At 35.5% G+C, this 19,977-nt stretch overlaps 1 protein-coding gene and 1 long non-coding RNA gene across 3 annotated transcripts in view; one reads left to right on the top strand and one right to left on the bottom strand.

Moving 5' to 3' along the window:
* The window catches only part of LOC311431319, a 110,238-nt gene extending 103,506 nt beyond the window's left edge, over nt 1-6,732 (bottom strand). For both annotated transcript variants that reach the window (XR_014689343.1, XR_014689344.1), the window contains exons 1-3: nt 6,523-6,732; nt 3,349-3,414; nt 1,531-1,735 (exon numbers count right to left, since the gene is read on the bottom strand). This is a non-coding gene — a long non-coding RNA (uncharacterized lncRNA). The remainder of the gene's footprint in view (nt 1-1,530; nt 1,736-3,348; nt 3,415-6,522) is intronic.
* CNGB3 (cyclic nucleotide gated channel subunit beta 3) overlaps nt 1-19,977 on the top strand; it is a 663,489-nt gene that overhangs the window by 371,173 nt on the left and 272,339 nt on the right. The gene's annotated exons all lie outside the window — the stretch shown is intronic.

Genomic DNA, 19,977 nt, shown 5'->3' with positions numbered 1-19,977 from the left:
ATAATCTACTTTTCAAAATGTAACTTGTTTTACGTTTGTAAAGTCCAGACTACACTCATCCTTGTAGTATGCACTGTATTTTACAAGAAGCACTGTGCATGCAATACACACAAAACCAACCAATAAAATAAACAAACAACAACAACAAAACACTATTAATAACTTAAACAAATACTGATGTCAAAGGTGCTAACTCTGAGAGGATTTTTGGATATCAAACAGGTATGGATTAATCTGTTTGTCTTCAGTAAACACTACTGTTCTTAAAAGGTATTGCTAGTATTAACATGCACCACTAAAAATCTTATGTGGATGCCAGTACTTTTAACTTTGATATCTTTCACAGGTTTGGAATTTCAGAGAAGTAACTTTGTATTAAGTATAGTTGAAAGGAAAAGTTCTGAAATCTCATATCATAAGATGTGTTACGTGGACTGCAAATCATCTATTTTGTATTACACTTTGTATAAACACTAGCTGTTTATAAGCTGTTTAGCAGGCCTTGGACTGTACCTTTTGTCTCACTTGAGATAAAAAATACTTTTAAAGATATTTTTAAACAACAGAGGATCTTCAAACAAACAGGTGGAATCTGCTTAATTGGGGCACATTTGCTAAAACTTCTCAATTAACTGACCCAAATAATGAAGCATTACTTTCCTTTCCTTTGTTTTTTGTTTGTTTGTTTGTTTTGTTTTGTTTTGTTTTGTTTGTTCATTTTCAAGGAAATATTAACTTAACCTTTTTCCTGACATTTATTATTTGTACAATAGTGCAATTTAAAATTCAACAATTTACTTTGGATATAAACAGCAGCAAATTAATGCATAGGAAGGAAGGAATTAACAGATTAATGGCATGAAACAAGAAAAAATAAAGTTGTTAGAGATTTTCAAGATTCTCTTCCGCTGGGTACCTCAGACTGCCACACCTACTGTCCTGTTAACTAGAACCATGTCACTCAAGACACTTACAGTGAACACCATAAAAGCAGTTGCCAAAATCGTTAAAGGAGTTACAGATCGATCATGACTTGGTATATGTGAGTACACTGTCACCTCAGCCACAAAAAAAAATTAATTTATCTAACTGAAACAATTAACAAAGACCAATTATGCTCTTAACTCAAGATCAGGCATCATTGTGAAACAGTGTAAAGTAGATATTCAAATTAAGCCTGTTTCACTTTATTTGAATCTATTGTACTTCTGTTAGTTCCTGTTTCATTTCATCATCACATTTTGTGCTGAAAATGGATTGGATATGTTAACCACTACTTGGTGGAATAAATATATCCCCAATGCTCGTTTTGTTGATGAATTTAGTAAGCTCCTACTATAGAAGCAATACAATTTGCACATGGTTTTGCTTGATGCAAAGCAGCTTTATTTGTTTATTTATTTATTTGCTTAGTTTAAGTATCAACACAATAGTTTCCACATCTTTAATTTTCTTTTTTAAACAGGCTTCATAAAATTCTACTCTCCATTATCGTTAAATACCTCTTTCAAACCAGAAAAAAAGAATTACCTTTCTTGATTTCTCCATTGCTTTTGACACACTGTGCTAGGTCTTTCTTCTGTAAATCATTGTTCCTCTTTGAAAATTCATTCCTTCTTCCATTACTTATTACTCTTTTATCATTCTTCATTTAGAGGACTACTTTGTCCATCCTCATCGAGATGTTTGGCTCTTGGTACTCCTCTTCTTTCCCCCAGCAAATCATGCAGGTTTACTGCCAAATATAAATTCAGGTATCATTTTATATGCTGAAAATCCACAAATATACTTCCCTACTTCAAGCCTATCTGTTCTGTCCAAATTAAATAAACCTTAATCCTTTCCACACTTCTTTAGTTACTTTTGGCCATCGCTACATGGCCAACATGAGGAAAACTTGCTAAATCCTTTCCATTAAACCATTTGTATTGTGTCTTTTATTGATCTCTGTGAACACCTCCTCTTCCACTCCACCTTCTTCCAGCTTTCTTCTTAATTAGGACTCAGGGCTCACCTCTCTGTATGCTCAAATCCAGGTTATTCTAAATAGTTTAAACTGTTTAACTCTCAATGACAACCCTAAGATTATACTTGCTTAGTCATTTCTTAGACAAAACTTGTCCATGTTGTTTTTGAATGTTGACTTGCTACTACAGTAACTTTATTTCTTGACCGCAACACCCATATATTAGCAGAATATTCTAAATTAATTCCTAACTATTTGTGCAGTCATACCACTTCAATCACATTGTATCAAGTGCAAAGTCTGTTTTTCAGTGCTAGCTAAAACATATGTACACTGTTCTATTTATTGAGTTGCCACCTCACAGTCCAGATAATCATTTTTATTCCAACATTAGATGTCATTTTATCCTGATATAGTGGAAGGCAATCCTCAAAAGTATTTGGGAAGATAGTGTACTCTCTGTCTTTAAAGACACCTTAAAATTCTTCTTTTCTGTGATGCCTATGAGTAACTTTATTACAATTACACCAGAAACATTCACAGAAGTCACTACAAATCCCACTGACCAATACTATCCTATTTTTCCCCATGTTCTTTCCCATCTGTCTGCATTTGTCTGTTCTTTGTGTTGTATTTAGTTTGTAAGGTTCTCAAGTCTGTGACCATGTTTTACTCTAACTCTCTGTAACAACTAGCTACCTCCAGTAATAAAATCCTGGAAGGAAAGGAAATGTAAAGACAAAAATTTCCTTTATCTGTTTCATTGGTGCTTTTGATGCAGTGACTTCTGAGAGCTATGAACTAGAACTGGGTCCATTAGATTCAATTTATAGGTGAACTTAAAGCAAGTATTAGGGAAATACTCTGATGCAGTGATTCATCGGGCTATATTTTTTTAAGAATTTACTGTGGCTTTTCAAGCAAACCTCTTCTGATAACATTTACATGTCATAAAAATATGAAATTGAGTATTTCTGTTGTGACTAGTTTGTGACAGCTCTGAAAATTTATTGTAAGTTCTTGTGCTGTCACAAAGCATTGCTGCAAGCAATCCCCACATACATACATTAGTAGGCAGATGAATTGACACAGTAGCTCTTACTCACTTTGTGCTTCACTTTGCATTATTTTTCCCAGACAAATGTAAAAATATTGATTGCTACAGTCGTTTTCAGAATATTATACTACTTTGTGTTCTTAGCTAATGTGTTAGTATGCAATGAGCCATGCAGGAAAAAGAATACTCTCATCATAACCTTGTTCAAGTCTAATTTCCTCTTGAACAGTTTGAGGAAAATCCTCAGCTGATACTATTGTAATTGCACTGAGCTTAGGCTATGTAATTTCATTTATAAACACATTGAATCTGCAGATTCACTTACCTGTATGATATTGCTGAATATTGTCTTAGCTATTTTGAAGAAGCATTTGAGCTACTTGACACAAACCTAAGGGGGGGGGGAAAATAAAAAAAAATGCATGGTCTAACAGTTTCCACAAGTGGTATATCTTAATGCCTATCTTAACTATTCTGAAGTCTGAATGCTGAAATGTACGGTGTCTCATTGAATTTCTGTCCTATAAACAATGGTTTTGGTTTGGTTAATCTTTGGTTTGGTTAATCTTTGCAATAAAATAGCATTTTATTTTATAGCATAAAATAACTTTAAGTATAATGGAGGCTAAACATGGAATACAGTTTAATGCAATGATGATATAAATGATATAATGTTATGTCTTATGATATAAAGTTATGTCTTATGGTGCATAACTTCAGTTTGGGAAATAGCAGCTGTTTGCTGTTAGCCTATTACAGCAACAAATTACGGTCCTACATAACTTGCTGACACTAATTCTTCATCACACCCTACCTAGTTCCCTAAGGGGCCAGGGTGTAACAATGTTGGAATGTGTGCAGTGCCAACCTCATCACCTTCACCAACGTTGAAGGGGATTTTGGTTTTCCCTTATAAAGGGGATATATCTACCCCTAAATCTGTTTGGAAGTCCCATATAAACAGCCTATTTTTCAACTCTTTGAAATACTTCCCATAAAACTATTAATATAAGCTCTGACATATGCACATAGCAGGCAAGGTAAGAGATAAATTGACAAAGCTGAGAAAAGTCTCCATTAATGTACGGTTTCTACTGTTTTAAAACAATGTGACTTAAAATGGAATCTTGCCCAAGATTTTTTCCTTACAACACTTCACTCTAAATCAAATTTATAGCTGTAGGTGCATTAAGTAGATAGCAAACAGCAAAGAAACAGTAGAGAACTGTCAGGTTGCTCAGGGTCTGATCCTGCAAACATGAACAGGCATGCAGATCTTTATGAGAATTTGTTTTCCAATGGAGGCTGATAATATTATATGAACTTACTGTTCATTTACCATGTAATATTATACATTGTATAATATTGTATATAATAATATACATAATATATATGTATATGTATAATAATATACATTATAGTAATATTGTATTATGCAACTCATGTCTGCAAGATTAGATCTTTTTAGAAGATTTTTTAATTAGATCTTTTTTAGAAGATTTTATAACTTCCAAAGTCATATCACAATAAAACTAAAAACACTGAAATCAACTGTTTTGCCCTATAATACAGGAGAGAATAAGCTAAGAATAGTGATAGCCACAGACAAAGTGAAATACAGGGTATAGGTCTGTTGAGTGGAGTAATCTGTTTCTGGCTTTCAATTGTACTGGCAGAGGTCATCCTCTTGGTGACAGAGAGATTAGTTGCTCCTGGCAAGGAGATTTACAAATGTTTATATCCAGGATGTTCTATGACTCTATTACATAACTATAGGTTAGCAGTAGTCATGGTTTTTGTCAAAGCTATGTAGATTATTAGATAATCATTAAATAATCTTCTAGTGACAAGAATGCACTGTCCAGTTTGAAATGCTGACAGGTAGGCATGTGATGGATGGAGCAGAGGTCGAGCAGGCTTGTAATATAAATGGTGAGATAAAGCCAGCACATTCTCAATCTCTTCCTTTATGATGTTGACCCAGAGCCCCCAGCATGGTTGGATTGCCATCTAGGACACACATCATGAACTACTTCATTTCTCAGAGGAAAAGACTTCAAGAACATGTTTATCTCAAGGCAGATCAGGCCAAAGGGCTTTCACCCTTTCTTTCTGCAAGTACCATCTTTTCTCTGTAACCCACTGCCCCATCTTACATGTGCCAGCCTAAGATCAAAAGGGCTGACTGTCTCTTCTGAGGCTGTAATGCTTCTCTAACCCAGTCATTAAGAAGCACTTGAGAGTGCACAGGAGACTGGCAATTTTATGATAAACTCTGTATCAGAAGAAGCAGTCTAAATGCTGAGCTCTGGTTGACTTCAGAGTCTTCCATTTTGTACCTACTATATCATTTTCTTATCTGTGCTTCCACTTGTAGTGATGTCCAAGTGTACTTCTTCCTTTTACCTGTGACAAGATGGTTTGTTTTCCTCAATAAACAATGACTGACAAGTAAGAACCCCATTGCCATTTCCCATCACTAAGAGACTGAACAGCATTTAATGGATCAAAATTCTACCTTACTGGCTAAAGTAAATGTCATTAAAACAAATAAACAAAATATGTTTCTTTTTATTTTTTTTTTAAATATTTACTAAGCTGTGTCAAATAAAACTTACTCTAAGTAACAATTACAGCCTTAGTAACATTTGCTGATTTCAAAAGTAAAGCATCTTGCACTACTGACAAAAATTTAGCAATATGGATAGACATTCAGCAAAATATAAGAACTACTTCAGATTTAAAAACTCTTCTCAGCAGAATTAACTTCATTTAACTATCTATAAGTAATTAAATAGTATAACAGAAAGAAGGAATAAATACAATTCAGAAAATATAAACTCACTTTCCCTTCTACAAAAAGGCAAAAAAATCAAATGTCTCAAATCATGTAACACAAAATTACTCAGTTCATAGATTAAATATAAAGAGTAGAAAATGACTTAACCAAGGAAGAATAATAACTGGCATGTTTATAAAGTACCTACCAACAGTCCACTGAAAAATACTAGATGATATTTAGGAGTCCTTAAAAAAGCAGTATTACTATTTTTCAAATGGCAAAAAAATTACTAACTGTAATTAATATTAGCACTTCAAAAACAGAACAAATCCTGATGTGGTTGAAAATACCTTTTTATTGAGTAGATATTTAGCTGTTAAAAACAAACAAACAAAAGCATTCTAACGGATCCTACTTATCAATACTATTTTTAATGAAACTGCAGAAAGATGAAAGTATCTACTTCTAGTCATATGAAGTCAACAAACTCCATGACTCCAAACTTGTCTGGCTTTTTCTAAACACCTTTAAAAAAGCAACTGGCAAAAATAATAATAATAATAATAATAAAATAAAATCTTTTTCCTCCAGAGAATTTCTTCTTAGAAAGCATTTACAAATATCCACTGAAAGGACATCATCTTGCATTACTGGTTGCAGTGCAGCCCTGAAAAGCTATGAAGGGAACTCATATTATTGGGAAAGAAAGTTACTTGCCCTTGTCAGCAGTGTCACAGCCAAAGATCCACAAGGAAAAGAGAGCTGTTGGAAGTAACAGAACTGAAATGAAAGGGTCTTTTTGCAGATGAAACACTTCCTAAAATTAGCCTCTTCATGTACATGCAGCAGAAAACATGCAAAAGAAGAAAATACATCTTTAGATTTAGTGCTTATCTCAGTGTTAGAAAAAATAAAAGATGTTGACTTTGTGTTATATTCGCTGACAAACCAGTTATCTTTATATAAAAAGTCACAAGGTGAAGTGTGTTCTGAAATCAATGACAGAGCTCACAATGGGTTCAGAAGGCCCAGGACTTCATCAAACTCATAGGCACGCATAAACACAAGGTGGCTGTGACTTTTACTTCTGAATTTCCCCCCCTTTTGGAAATTTTGCATCCATTTAATACTAAGCTTTGGCCAATGTACATACAATACTGTCAATAATACTTATGTGATACCTATTTGAAATCATGTCTGTTGTGGAGACTACAATTCATTTTTTGACAGATTATTGCTTTTTCCATTCTATTCCATTTTTATTTCTAATTCCAGGTCTTTTAAGCAATATGAATATTTCAGTGTGTAGAAGAGGAAAGCCTTTTGTCTTTTGTGGCAGACATTCCAATTTGTTATCCAAGATAACTTAAAATTCTGTTCTCATACATTGCAAATATGGAAAAGATTCTCTTAGTACAACCATTCCCAATGCCATTCTATTGGATTTTTACTTAATAGATGTCATGTATTACAATATATTTCACAAAGCTTTAAAAGAATTTTTTTTTTTTGAAATGCATAAAAGTTACACAACAGTACTTTTTTCTCAATGTTTAACTCAGCACTCATCTTTGCATTTTCTTATGTTTCAAGACCAGTAAGTGAACAACATGTGAAAACATAGAGCAACATGAAAAAAAGAAAATGAAATAAGAAAAACAATGGAGTTCTTACATAAAGTTACAGATTATCAAATATATTTAGTGGGCGTACTGATAACCTTGTCTCTAAATGCTTTTAGGCCACTTCCTATTAACTCTTGGTAAGCATCTATTAGTCACAGTCTATTGCAGCTAATTCCTGCTATTGATCTTCCCTGTTGCATTTTTAATTTTCTGCAATGCATTAAATTGCTTTTATCTGTACTTGTACAAGATCCCTTTCAACTATTTTATTTACCTCAGTTGCAATAGCATGTCTGATATCAATGTAAAATGTACAGTACTCAAAGGAATCATTGTCAATATAGAGAATATTTCAGTATGACTGAGCCTAATCCCATTTCCAATGATTTCAGTAGGAGAAGCCTTTGTATTATTTCTCACTGTTGGCTACATTCAATCAACTGTCATAACGTATATGTTGTTATTGGCTGTCTAGAGTCTGGAGTTTTCCTCTTTTTTCTTGTTTTTAGGAAGAAAACATGGATTTTGCAATATCATCTTAGACATATAAGGGGTTCAAAAGAGAAATTCATGCAGTTGTCAAGACAAGAACTCCTTTTAGTGTCTCAACTTTAAAGGTGACATGGGTAATAGTTTATGTCAGCAAGAAGAAAAAAGTCATTTCTGTTCATGAAGTATCCTGAATAGCCATGAGTATGATCAGTGGGAGGTGAAAAGCTTCATTACAACACATGTGCTTATCAGAATCTTACAAAGTAAGCCTTCTGAATCTAGTTTAGTATTTTAACTATTCTTACTACTGTACCTTGGTATGCAACTCCAGTGTTAAGAAGCATGTCATCACTCAAAGAAAAAGAGTATATATATTTATACTTCTTATACTATTTTCATTCCTAGGTGAAAATATGCCCAGGAGTATTTTCTGTGTGCTATATATTCATACAGAATATATTTTTCATTCTTACAGAAGAAAATGAAATTTAGTTTTAATAAGAAGGTTACTAGAACAAATATTTCAGTTTTTCAGTAGTTTATTTTATTGTGCTTTAATCACTTCTTTGAAATAATGTGTCTATTCAAAATTGACCTTGAATAGCTATGTCTATTTTTAAAGAATAAGTCATACTTCTATAAACCTTTATTCAAACACTGGCTTATCAAACTTTAAATTTCTTTTGTTTGCGTTGAGAAGGCTCAACCCTATTTCCTACCTAGAACACCTAAAGACTGAATGTGCATCTCTTTGATATTTTATAGAAAATTTGGTGGAACTCGAAAATTCACATTACATCTGATACTTATCTAGGATTACTCTTTTTTTTTTTTTCTTTTTTTTATTTTTTTTTTTCTTTTTATAAATTTAGTTTACCAGACTTAGACTCGGGGAATTCCTGAAATATATATCTGCTTTCTTTACACTGTTATAGTTGTTCATGTCTACTCTTAATGGTTTTCCCCTGTGTTATCTCATGTATTGCGGCATCCCCTCAGTTGGCCTATTATTCTAATTATCCTCAGTGCCTGAGGAAAGAAAAGAACAAAGAAAAATGTTTTCTGGATCACCAGGAAGGTCTAGCTGCACTTTTCAATGCACTAACACAAGCACACTCAGCTGCACCCTGCCACAGACTATCAGCTAAGAAATATGCCATGATTTTAGGTTATAAAGTCCATGAATGCAAGAAAGAAGGAAAGATAACCTCATAAGGAAATTGTATCTTTGAAAAAAAGCACTTTGCTGGGCTGGTGGGTGTGGGATACTGTGGAAGATATTTTAAGGAAGATACAATGATTTCAAGCAGAATCTGGGCTGAGTACAGCCATAGGCCTTGATTATAGAGGCATGTATGTTAGCATGAATAACCACTATATTACTATATATTAATATATTACTATATCACTAGTTCACTGAGCACAACAAACAGATGCAGCAAACAGACACAGAAGTTTGCATGGCAGGGCACAAGAGGGCACCTTTGTTTCCAATCCTAGTAGCATACGCTTCCTCAGATGTGGTCATGACACAACGCAGACCATATTCCCCAGTAGCTGCTGGAGTTACTGCATCAGCTACTTTGGAGGTCTCAACCCAGAGAGACCCTCTGACAGCAGATACATCTCTTCAGGTCTCAGGCTGCAGGGAGTGTGTGGGTCCTCTCTAGGAGACCTGTACTCACAGCCAGCTCTCCTGCAGAAGCTATGCTATTGTCCATGAGCTGTGTCATCAGGTGAGGGAGTTACAAGAGGAAGTCAGCAGGTTGTGAAGCATCTGAGAAGATGAGCAAGAACCAGACAGGATGTCCATGGAGACCATACAGCTCCAGGAGTCCAAAGTCCCAATGCCATACAGCAGTGGAGTTGTCAGAGGGTTCTGCATGACATGACGCAGTATGTCATAACACAGAATCACAGAATTTTCTAGGTTGGAAGAGACCTCAAGGTCATCGAGTCCAACCTCTGACCTAACGTTAACAGTCCCCACTAAACCATTTCCCTAAGCTCTACATCTAACACTACAGAAGAGGGCAAGAAGTTGGTCACTCCTCGTAGGAGGAGAAAGTCTCTTACTCCTCCTGAAGCCTTGCTATTGAGGAACAGTTTCATTGCCCTCCAGGCTGAGGAGGAGCTGGGCAAGACTTCAAGGGAGGCAACTGGGCTGAGAGACCCTGTGCCTAGCAGGAACACCCAGAAGAAACTGCAGGTGATTTTTGTGATTGACTCCCTGCTGCAGGGTACGGAGGCACCTATTTGTTGACCTGACCTTGTCTAGAAAGTTTTACTGCCTTCCAGGGGCTCAGATAAGAGATTTTTCTAAGAAAATATAGACCTGCTGCTGAATGGTGTGGGTGACCTGGTGCTGAAGGATACAGAGAAGGCAGATTTACTGAATGCAGCCTTTGCTTCAGTCTGCACTGCTAAGACCAGCCCTCAGGAATCTCAGACCCTTGAGACAAGAGGGAAAGCCTGGAGAAAGAAATTTCCCTTGGTCAAGGAGGATCGTGTTAGAGTTCATTTAGGCAAACCTGACACCCCCAAATCCATGGGCCCTGATGGGCTGAGTGCTAAGGGAGCTGGTGGATGTTAAAGCTATCCATCATATCTGAAAGGTCATAGAGAACAGAAGTGTCTGAGGACTGGAAGAAAGCCAATGTCACTCCAGTTCTCAAAAAGGGCAAGAAGGAGAACCCAGGAATCTGCAAGACAGTCAGCCTCACCTCCATTCCTGGAAAGGTGATGGAACATCTCATCCTGGAGGTCATCTCCATGCACTTGGAGGATAAGCTGATCAGGAGTAGTCAGCATGGATTCACCAAGAGGAAATCATTCATAACAAAATCTGATAGTCTTCTATGATGGGGCAACTGGCTGGGTAGATGAAGGGAGAGCAATGAATGTTGTCTACCTTGACTTCAGCAAGGCTTTTGACACTGTCTCCCATAACATCCTCACAGGCAACCTCAGGAGGTGTAGGATAGGTGAGTGGACAGTGAGGTGGGTTGAGAATTGGCTGGATGATAGAGCTCAGGGGGTTGTGCTCAGTGACACAGAGTCTACTGGAGGCTTTTAGCTAGCAGTGTTCCCCAGCTGTAAATTCAGTCTCGTTTCACTTCGTCATCAGTGATCTGTATGATGAAACAGAGTGCACTCTTAGCAAGTTTGCAGAAGACACAAAGCTTGGAGGAGTGGCTAACACACCAGAGGGCAGTGCTGCAATTCAAAGAGATCTGGACAGGTTGGAGAGTTGGGTTGAGAGGAAACTCATGAAGTTCAACAAAGGCAAGTGTAGGATCTTTCACATAGGGATGAATAACCCCATGCACCAGTACAGGCTGAGGGCTCATCTGCTGAAAAGCAGCTCTGCAGAGAAGAACATGGGAGTCCTGGCAGACAACAAGTTAACCATGAGCCAGCTCTGTGTCCTTGTGGCCAAGACAGCCAACGCTATCCTGGGGTCCATTCAAAAGGGTGCTGCCAGCAGGTCAATGGAGGTGATCCTCCTCCTCTACTCAGCCCTGGTGAGGCCACACCTGGAGTATTATGTCGAGTTCTGGGCTCCCAGTACAAGAGGGACATGGAACTACTGGAGCGAGTCTAGCTACAAAGATGACTAAGGAACTTGATCATCGGTAATACAAAGAGAGGCTGAGAGCTGGGCCTGTTTAGCTTGGAGAAAAAACTAAGAGGGCATCTTATATAAATATATATATATAAATAGTATATAAATATAAATATAAATATCTCAGTATATAAATACCTGAAGGGAGGGTGTCAAGAGGATGGAGATGGTCTCTTTTCAGTTGAGCCCAGAAACAGGATGAGAGGCAACAGGCACAAAGTGGAACACAGGAAGTTCCAGCTGAATATGAAAAAATGCTTCTTTATGGTTTGTGTGACAGAGCGCTGGAACAAGCTGCCCAGAGAGGTTGTGGAGCCTCCTTCTCTGAAGATATTCAAAACCTGCCTGGATGCTGTCCTGCACAACGTGCTCTAGGTGATCCTGCTGGCGGGGGGTTGAACCAGATGATCTCCAGAGGTCCTTTCCCACCTCAATTATTTTGTGATTCTGTGTGATCCTGTGATTCCTACACAGATGTATACGCGTGGACCACTCTCAGTGAACCACTGGATGACCTTAAGTCATTACCTGCACCAAAATCCTTTTCATGGTTCTCAGACAGTACATGTGTATGACACCATCTACCTTGTCTGACCCTGAGATTATGCAGTTTATCTGCATGTAACAGTCCCTTATCTGACAGCATAAATTATGAATAGATTTGTTTACCTCTGCGGAAACCCAATAAATCTGTAAGGACCACAATGCCTCATCACAGATGGGATTTGCACAGTGTGCCATGATCAACATGAAGGGGCTTGTGTGATATTAAAACAGGCGTGTTCCCATGACCAGCAGGGACTACGCTATGATTGCTATGCTGAGATTGCTATGATCTTTCTGATGCTTCCATTAACATCAGCAGAGACATAAGATTGTTATTACCTTTACTGCTATCACATTTTCTTCTATACCTATGCTTTGAACAACAGTTAATTAACCTTGAGTGTCCATGCCTTTCTTCTTGATATCCAAATTTATAAATATATAAATAGACCATATAAATTAACCTCAAAATTGGTAGAACCTCCCTGTGGGAAAGGTTACTACTAAATCACCCAGTTTCTCTTATTGAAACTAAAACCTTCTCCCCTTTAGACCTGATTCTTATTCTTTTATGTGTAGACAAGCTGCCATATACTAATTCTGTGACTTTGCTATACAGCATAATGAGCATTACCAAGTATAAATAAATAAATAAATAAATAAAATCCATAAAGGAATAAGTCTGTATTTCCAGGCACTGCTAAAAAAACTTTAGATGACATCCTTTGTGAGGTTTATAAAATAATTCAGATTGATCATTAGCTAGTTGCCAAGAAGGCCTCAAGCAAGAACAGTATCAAAAAGACACTGTAACCATGATAAGCTTCTATATGTAAATTAATAGGAAATAGAAATACATTTGAACAAGCTGGAGATTATCCATGGATTTTTGCTGTTTTATTTTTCCTAAAGCTGTAGAGAGTTTTGTGGCAGTTTCTGACTTTTATTCACAATGTTTTTTTTCTAGTTTGTTTTTGATTAAGTAGGAATTGATTACAACTCTAACATACAGAGATAGTGGGATGAAAATATCATTTCCATCACAGGAGAATTTGTGATGCCTATGTACTTGATCTCAAATTTTCACTTCTGTTCAAACTTCAAGACTTCAGGGTTTGGAAAGTTGTGCCAACTAAAAATGTATTTTTTCTTCATAAATCACTCTGCCCATTTCAGGAATCATTATAAATTATCTCAAATAAAATGAGGAGAGAATGTAGAGATTTGGATCACTGGTCTTTAAAACACTTTAGCTGAGTATAGCTTTTTTCTTGGATCAATGACATTAAAGGCTGAACACAGTGGATGACAAGGAAAATGAGAATGAAATCCAAAGCCTTACCTAGGAAACCAAATCAGATGAGTTAAAGTTTTGTTCTATATCAGGGGCTTAGATATATGGCTAAGTTATGAAATACCATTGGATCTGCAGTGCAGTTGCTGGCCATGGGTCTAAAAAGATCACTACAGATGTGATAAGTTAGAACCTCAGTTATCACTGGAAGATGATCTAGTTTGAGTCACTTTTCCATTTGCTCATGACTGCAGTATGTGCAAATACAGTTACCACAGATCAGGAGGCATGTGGGATAAGTGTCCTCAGGGCAACAGATTCATTCCTAAGTGCCCGAAGAAGTCCTTGCATTAAAAGGGCAGATTTGTTCTAACTGCATACACAAAGCAAAACCTTACAACTTCAGTGGCTGAAATAGTGTTAGTGTTTTGTTCCCTAGCTAGACCTACTGAGCCATGCATCTTGGAGGGAATGAGCTGGATTTTAATGTTTAATAAATGTGAATCCATTACCACCTGTTCAATCCCATTATCTTCAAGTGGCGTGTTAAGGCCTCTCTATGTGAGAATTTACCCTGGAACAGACATATTTAAACTGCTCTTCCTGATTAGCTCCATGTGTGAAATTCTTGGTTTCTGGAATAAGAGATATAATTGGATAAAGACATTTTCAGGAATCAGAGAATTGGCAGATGGATCTAATCAAGAGGAGTTAAGCCAGTTTAAATTTGCAGCCTACCTTATTCCAAACAAGTTTTTGTGCATATGGAATGATGAACCCTTAAGTCACGGTTGGAAGGCAAAGGATTTATAGTGAATTTGGGTGAAAAACATGTTTGCTCTCTCATGAGAACAGTCAAGATTAACAAAATATTTCTGTCATACTATTTACTATAAACATTTTAATCTCACAATCCAGGGTCCAGCCAATTCAAACACTTTATTATACAGAGTTGCATAGTTCATTTTGTATTAAGAAAAAAATAAATAAATAAATAAAAACTTTATTTTCATATGTCTGTTAATATTTTTCTCTGTTGGATTATTCCTTTTACCCATAAAAATAAAAAATAAAAAAACTGAACATTTTCAACTACAAAATATCAAAATATATTGCCAACACAGGAAATGTGTTAAATGGCATACTCTGTAAAAGAAAGTAAAGGCAGCAAAGCAAAAGTATTCTTTAAGAAAAAGAAAGTATCCTTGTATCAAAGAAAAGGGAATTATAAAATTACCATTAATTCATTCCTTATATTTGAGCCCACATTCAAAATAAGTAACTAGAAGGATGCCAGTGAAAAGACACTTTTTTTTTTTTTTTCCTAGTAATTTCCATAGTCATTTCCTTTGTTTAAAGCATAACAAACCCCTGATGACTCAGAGTACTATTTTTAATGGTTTTATGGAATTAGAAGCATATATATTAGGCACAAATCATGAGAGGATTAGATCCCAAATCTCTGATATTGATAGAACAACAAAATTACAGGAAAACATCAACCAAAGTCATTGAAAAACTCTTGGAAGGAGCCTGACAAGTGTAACAAGTGCTGTGATGAAAACAGAAATTTACAGAAATTATGTAGTGTATGTAACTTCACCTCTACCAAAACAAGTGAAAGCTCTGGACACCTGCTAATGCCTAGAAACTGAACCAAACCTTAGAAGAACAAAATGTCAATTTCCTCTTTCTTATACAAAATAACAGCCACTTGTACAATTGTTGATTTCACATTGAATACAATTCTACAATTAATGGAATTTTAGAATACATTTTCAAGTATTATATGCATGTTCAATTCCATGTATAAGAGCAGGTCAAATTCTAACTATTTGTACAGAGAAAGTTAAGCATAATCTACTAAAGGCAATTGCAAAATATTTCCTTTAAAAACCCGTTATCTCCTATCTGTCTGCTCCTCAAAACTCTAAGGGACCTGGGGGATGTGCTGTGGTTATCCAGCTTATCCAGGAATCTTAGCAAAAGTGAAGAATCTTAGGAAAGTTTCTTATTTTTCCAGGCATTGCAGGACAGGTACATAATTTTCTATTACAAGTAAAACTTCTTTATTTGTCATTGGATAAATCAGCTATATTTAGCCAGAATATCTGGCTGAATATGAAAGAGCACTCCAGCTGAATATGAGAGGGCACTTCTTTACTGTGAGGGGTGACAGAGCACTGGAACAGGTTTCCCAGAGAGGTTGTGGAATCTTCTTCTCTGGAGATATTCAAAACCTGCCTGGATGCCATCCTGCACAATGTGCTCTAGGTGATTCTGTTCAGCAGTGGTATTGTTCTTCAGAGGTCCCTTCCAACCTCAGCCATTCTGTGATTCTGCAAGTATTTGTTTTCACTCCATCTCTGCATTTCGTATTGTTATACAGAGTACCTGCACATCTAGGGAGCAATAGAATCTCACAGTGTTACAACATTATGCAGTCACTACCATTATCCTGCTTAATAATGCCGGCATCTGTCATGGCAATAGACAAGAAAGCTGTGTATTTCTGTGCAATAGAAACATTATGGCACCCATTGATTTCAGGGGATAACTATTCAGGACTTACACTGTTAAGGAACACTGCTTTGTTTTCTTTGTAATATAGATCACTTCAGTTTCAAAGACTAAAACTCATATTGGGTTTTACGTAGGTGTAATAGCCCACAAAATTTCACACATCCCTGAGATGGGGCTCCAGCTCTTGCTGTTCCTAGATTGGAGTTGGTTCCATTGGGAGCAGAAGATATCCTCCTTGTCCAAAAACCATCACATTTCCCTCAGCAAATATTCCTCCAACACAGAATGTAACTCACCAACCTTTATACAGGTGCATAAATATCAGTCTTACATAAAACTTTGTTGTACACTGTCTCTGTTGAGCAATTTTAAATGTTGCATAAACATACACCCAATGGTATTAACTCTACAGTATAACCTTTGAAATAAATGAACAGGAAAGTAGTGGAAGAAAAAAACATCCAAAATTATGCTGCATATCTTTTCAAACAATTAAACTGACATTGTAGAATTAAGCATACTAATTAAAGGTTTTGTGAAAGCCTAATTTGTCTCTTCCAAGGTTATACAAGGAAACAATGAAAAACAATGTTGATTCAGGTCTTCCAATAAAACAATAAAAATAAGGCCGGTTATTAGTAAGGCACCTAAGGCCATTACCAGCAGTTGGGTGCTATGCAGGTACTCTTCAATATTGTGCAATAGCACAAGCAAAAAGCATTATTTTTTTCTTACATGTATGTGATTGCAGTGGTCTGATTATTCTTCTGAGAACAGAGGCAGAAAAGAGTATTAGCTTTTTGTTTTGTTTTGTTTTGTTTTGTTTTGTTTTCTGTGCCATGAAAAGGTTATTTTATGGTATTTTATACTAGAGAAAAACAGATTACCTTATATTTAATAATTACTCATTCAGTTTATTATAAAGGAAATAATGATTTCATATGTAGGTCCCACCATTTTACACACAAAGCCAATATAAAAATACAATGGGTCATTAGTCTCTGAAGGATAAGTACAGATTATTTTTGACAAGTTAGTAGTTTTGTGCAATATAAGGCAACACCAAGTTGTTAATTTAATTTTACACAACTGTGAAAAGGTGAGCTATCTTTTAAATAAATTTTATCTTTTAAATGTATATATTTTAAAGAAATCAATATTATAACATTTCCTTATAACCTACTGTTATTACCTTGTTTATGTTTAGTCATATCTCCCAAAAGTAGTAACTATGTGTTGAAATAAAACTGTACATTTTGTGAGTATTCTCAGTGTGTAAATTACTGAGGTGAGAATTTACTCTTTTTTACATCACAAGGGCTATTGTTAATAAATAGGCAACTTGAATTTATAATATACCTGTTACTCAGTGTCCTGTAAAGTACACATAAAAACAGACTGTTCCCTAGGTATTTTTTCAAAACATCTTTTTCAGGAAAATAAAGTCATATTTAAAGTTTAGTCCATTACATTATATCTATTAATAAAAGTAAATTTTGTGTTTAACACAAATTTTTGTGTTGGTGGTCCCCAACTATCATAATCCCAGATTATCATAATGATTGAAATGAAACACTCTCAAGAGCAAATAGGGAAAGTAGTGCATATAAATCCATAGATGCACACAACACCCGGCAAATGCAACTGTATCAATGAGAATCCTGAAATGCACTTTACATATTTTTTCCAGCTATTAAGAAGTATTTGCCCAATTCAACATGCTAGGTATTTCTATGAAAACCAAGAAGCTGGACAAAGAAATCACTTGTCTGTAGTTGTGTATGAAGCTCTGATTTTTTTTTTTTCATTTCAGCAAACAACCCAAAATAAAAATATCACCCTTCACACTCAATTGTAGGAAGTCAACTACATTTATTTATAAATCTTTTGACAAACTGAAGCAAACCTTCACTTCACTATCACTTCCCCTCCCCTCATGATTAAACAAATCTAAACAAAGTGAAAAAAAACATACTTCTGTATCTACAACAGTATGTTTCCTTTCTGGTTTTCTGAGAAATGTAGAAAAAATAAAAAAACAATGAAACCATATTCACAAAGCTGACAGAACAGGATGAGAAGTTATTTTACACATTTTTTTTTTTTTTAATCAATTGCTTAAGAGTAGGAGTACACAAATTCTTTTCTTTTCCTCAGAGTGTTTGAACCCCAGCTCTCACTTCCCAAGAGGCCCAATGGATTAAAATACATTAGGAAAAACAGCAGAGAAAGTGTCCTTAATCTCTCTTGTCTAGTCTGTTCTATATTGTATAAATAATTTAATATTCATTATGATTAGGAATGCAGGCTGGGTACCTCATCTTTCCAAAGAGCATCAGATGAGACTTATTCCCACTTTCTTATTCCATATTGCAGTGACTATTAAAGTACTTTATCTGAAAGGCAGAAGATTCAGAAAGGGAGGACTAGGAAAGTCTCCAGTTATAATATCTTATAAAAGAAAATGATTGATTTAAGAGTTAAGAAAACATTGTTCAAGTCTTTATACTGACAGAAAAATAATTATAGCATATGTCACTCACAGGCCATGTAGAATTCTCTACCCTACTCAAATCCATTCTTGGATTATCTGAAGGTAATGATTTCATAAATTAGAGGTTAAAACCAAGTCATTTTAAAGAATACATTTATTTAAGGAAGTAACACAGGATCTATGGCAAGTGGAAGTGGGATAAAATCCAAAGTAAGTTATCCAAGAGTCACTGAATCAGATTAGCATGATATCTGCAGCCTACAACATAACATACGTGGGGAAATAACAATATACCTAATGTATCAGCTATGTGGTAAAAAAACATCTGATAAAGTACTTAAGGGAATTAACAAGTGGGAGAGCATGAGAGCTGGTACAAAAATTGTGTGGTGGATAGTGGCTGAAAAACAACTGGCAACTGATAGATCTGAGAAGGGAATAATCAAGCTGGGATCAATTACGAATACAGTTAGTCAAGGATTAGCCATGGTACAGATCTCGTTTAATATTTTTGTTATGTTACATTTTATGTAGACACAAAATATAAAGGCTAGCTGAAAAAAAAAAAAAAAAATTGTTAATAACACAACATGAAGAAGACCAGAGTATGATATTTAAGCAACTGAAGCAATGTGGCCATGGAGAGCTCTAACGTAAGCTGATAAATTTGAGGAAACAAAAGTAACTGCTCTAAACTGTGAGCTCATCAGTTGGAAGAGAAAGAAGAGTGATGTGGCTCAGTTAATTTTTGCCAGTAATGTGACATGTTCATCAAATAGCAAATGTAATTCTTAGAAGTATGAGATGAGAGTACCACAATCCATATGCAATAGACAAAAAGATCTTGTTTTGTTTAATTTAGTAAAATGAAGTGAGATGCGATAAGATTGTTCTACATAAATACAAGTATATGAGTGTTTTGGAGAAAAAAAAAAAAAAAAAAAAAAAAGGCTACTTAAAATAAACAACAATGTTGACCTAATAAAAAAATAAAAATATTTCTATATGAGCCATAGATACTTTGGGGTTGGAAATTAGAAGTTGTAGTCTTCAGAGCCAGAAGATTCTGTAACAGCTTTCCAATAGGAATAGCAAGGGCAGTAAACCAAGCTAGTTTTAAGATGAAGCATGTTTCAGAAATAAAAATGTTGTATATAAACATCTGTTTCAACTAATGCTTGCCAAAACACAGACAAGTATCCAATAAAACCTTGCCTAGTAGTCTTGCCAAATTGCCCTGTGAATTCCAGGAGAGCAGAGATTACTAGGGTCTATGACTCTGAGATGACTCCTCCATGACAACTACTTGGGAACTACAGATTTTAGAAGCTTTAAGAGCTTCATTTTTTTGAGGATTTTCTGCTTTTCAAAATTCAAAAGCTACCTGGTAGTTCAGGAAGTTCAATGTTGCATTTCAGATTTCCTTTTGTGGTGAGGTTTACAATGACATTTGGAAAATTTTTGGTGACAGAAAAAAAAAATAAATAACTATCATTCAGGCTGGGAATTAAAATTAATCTTAATAACTGCAACTTAAGGGAGAGGAGAGAGAGAGAATCTAAAATTTAGGTTT

The sequence above is a fragment of the Aythya ferina genome (assembly GCF_964211825.1).
Source record: "Aythya ferina genome assembly, chromosome: 2".
In the NCBI taxonomy this organism is placed as follows: domain Eukaryota; kingdom Metazoa; phylum Chordata; class Aves; order Anseriformes; family Anatidae; genus Aythya; species Aythya ferina.
This window is presented reverse-complemented; position numbering and strand designations above follow the sequence as displayed.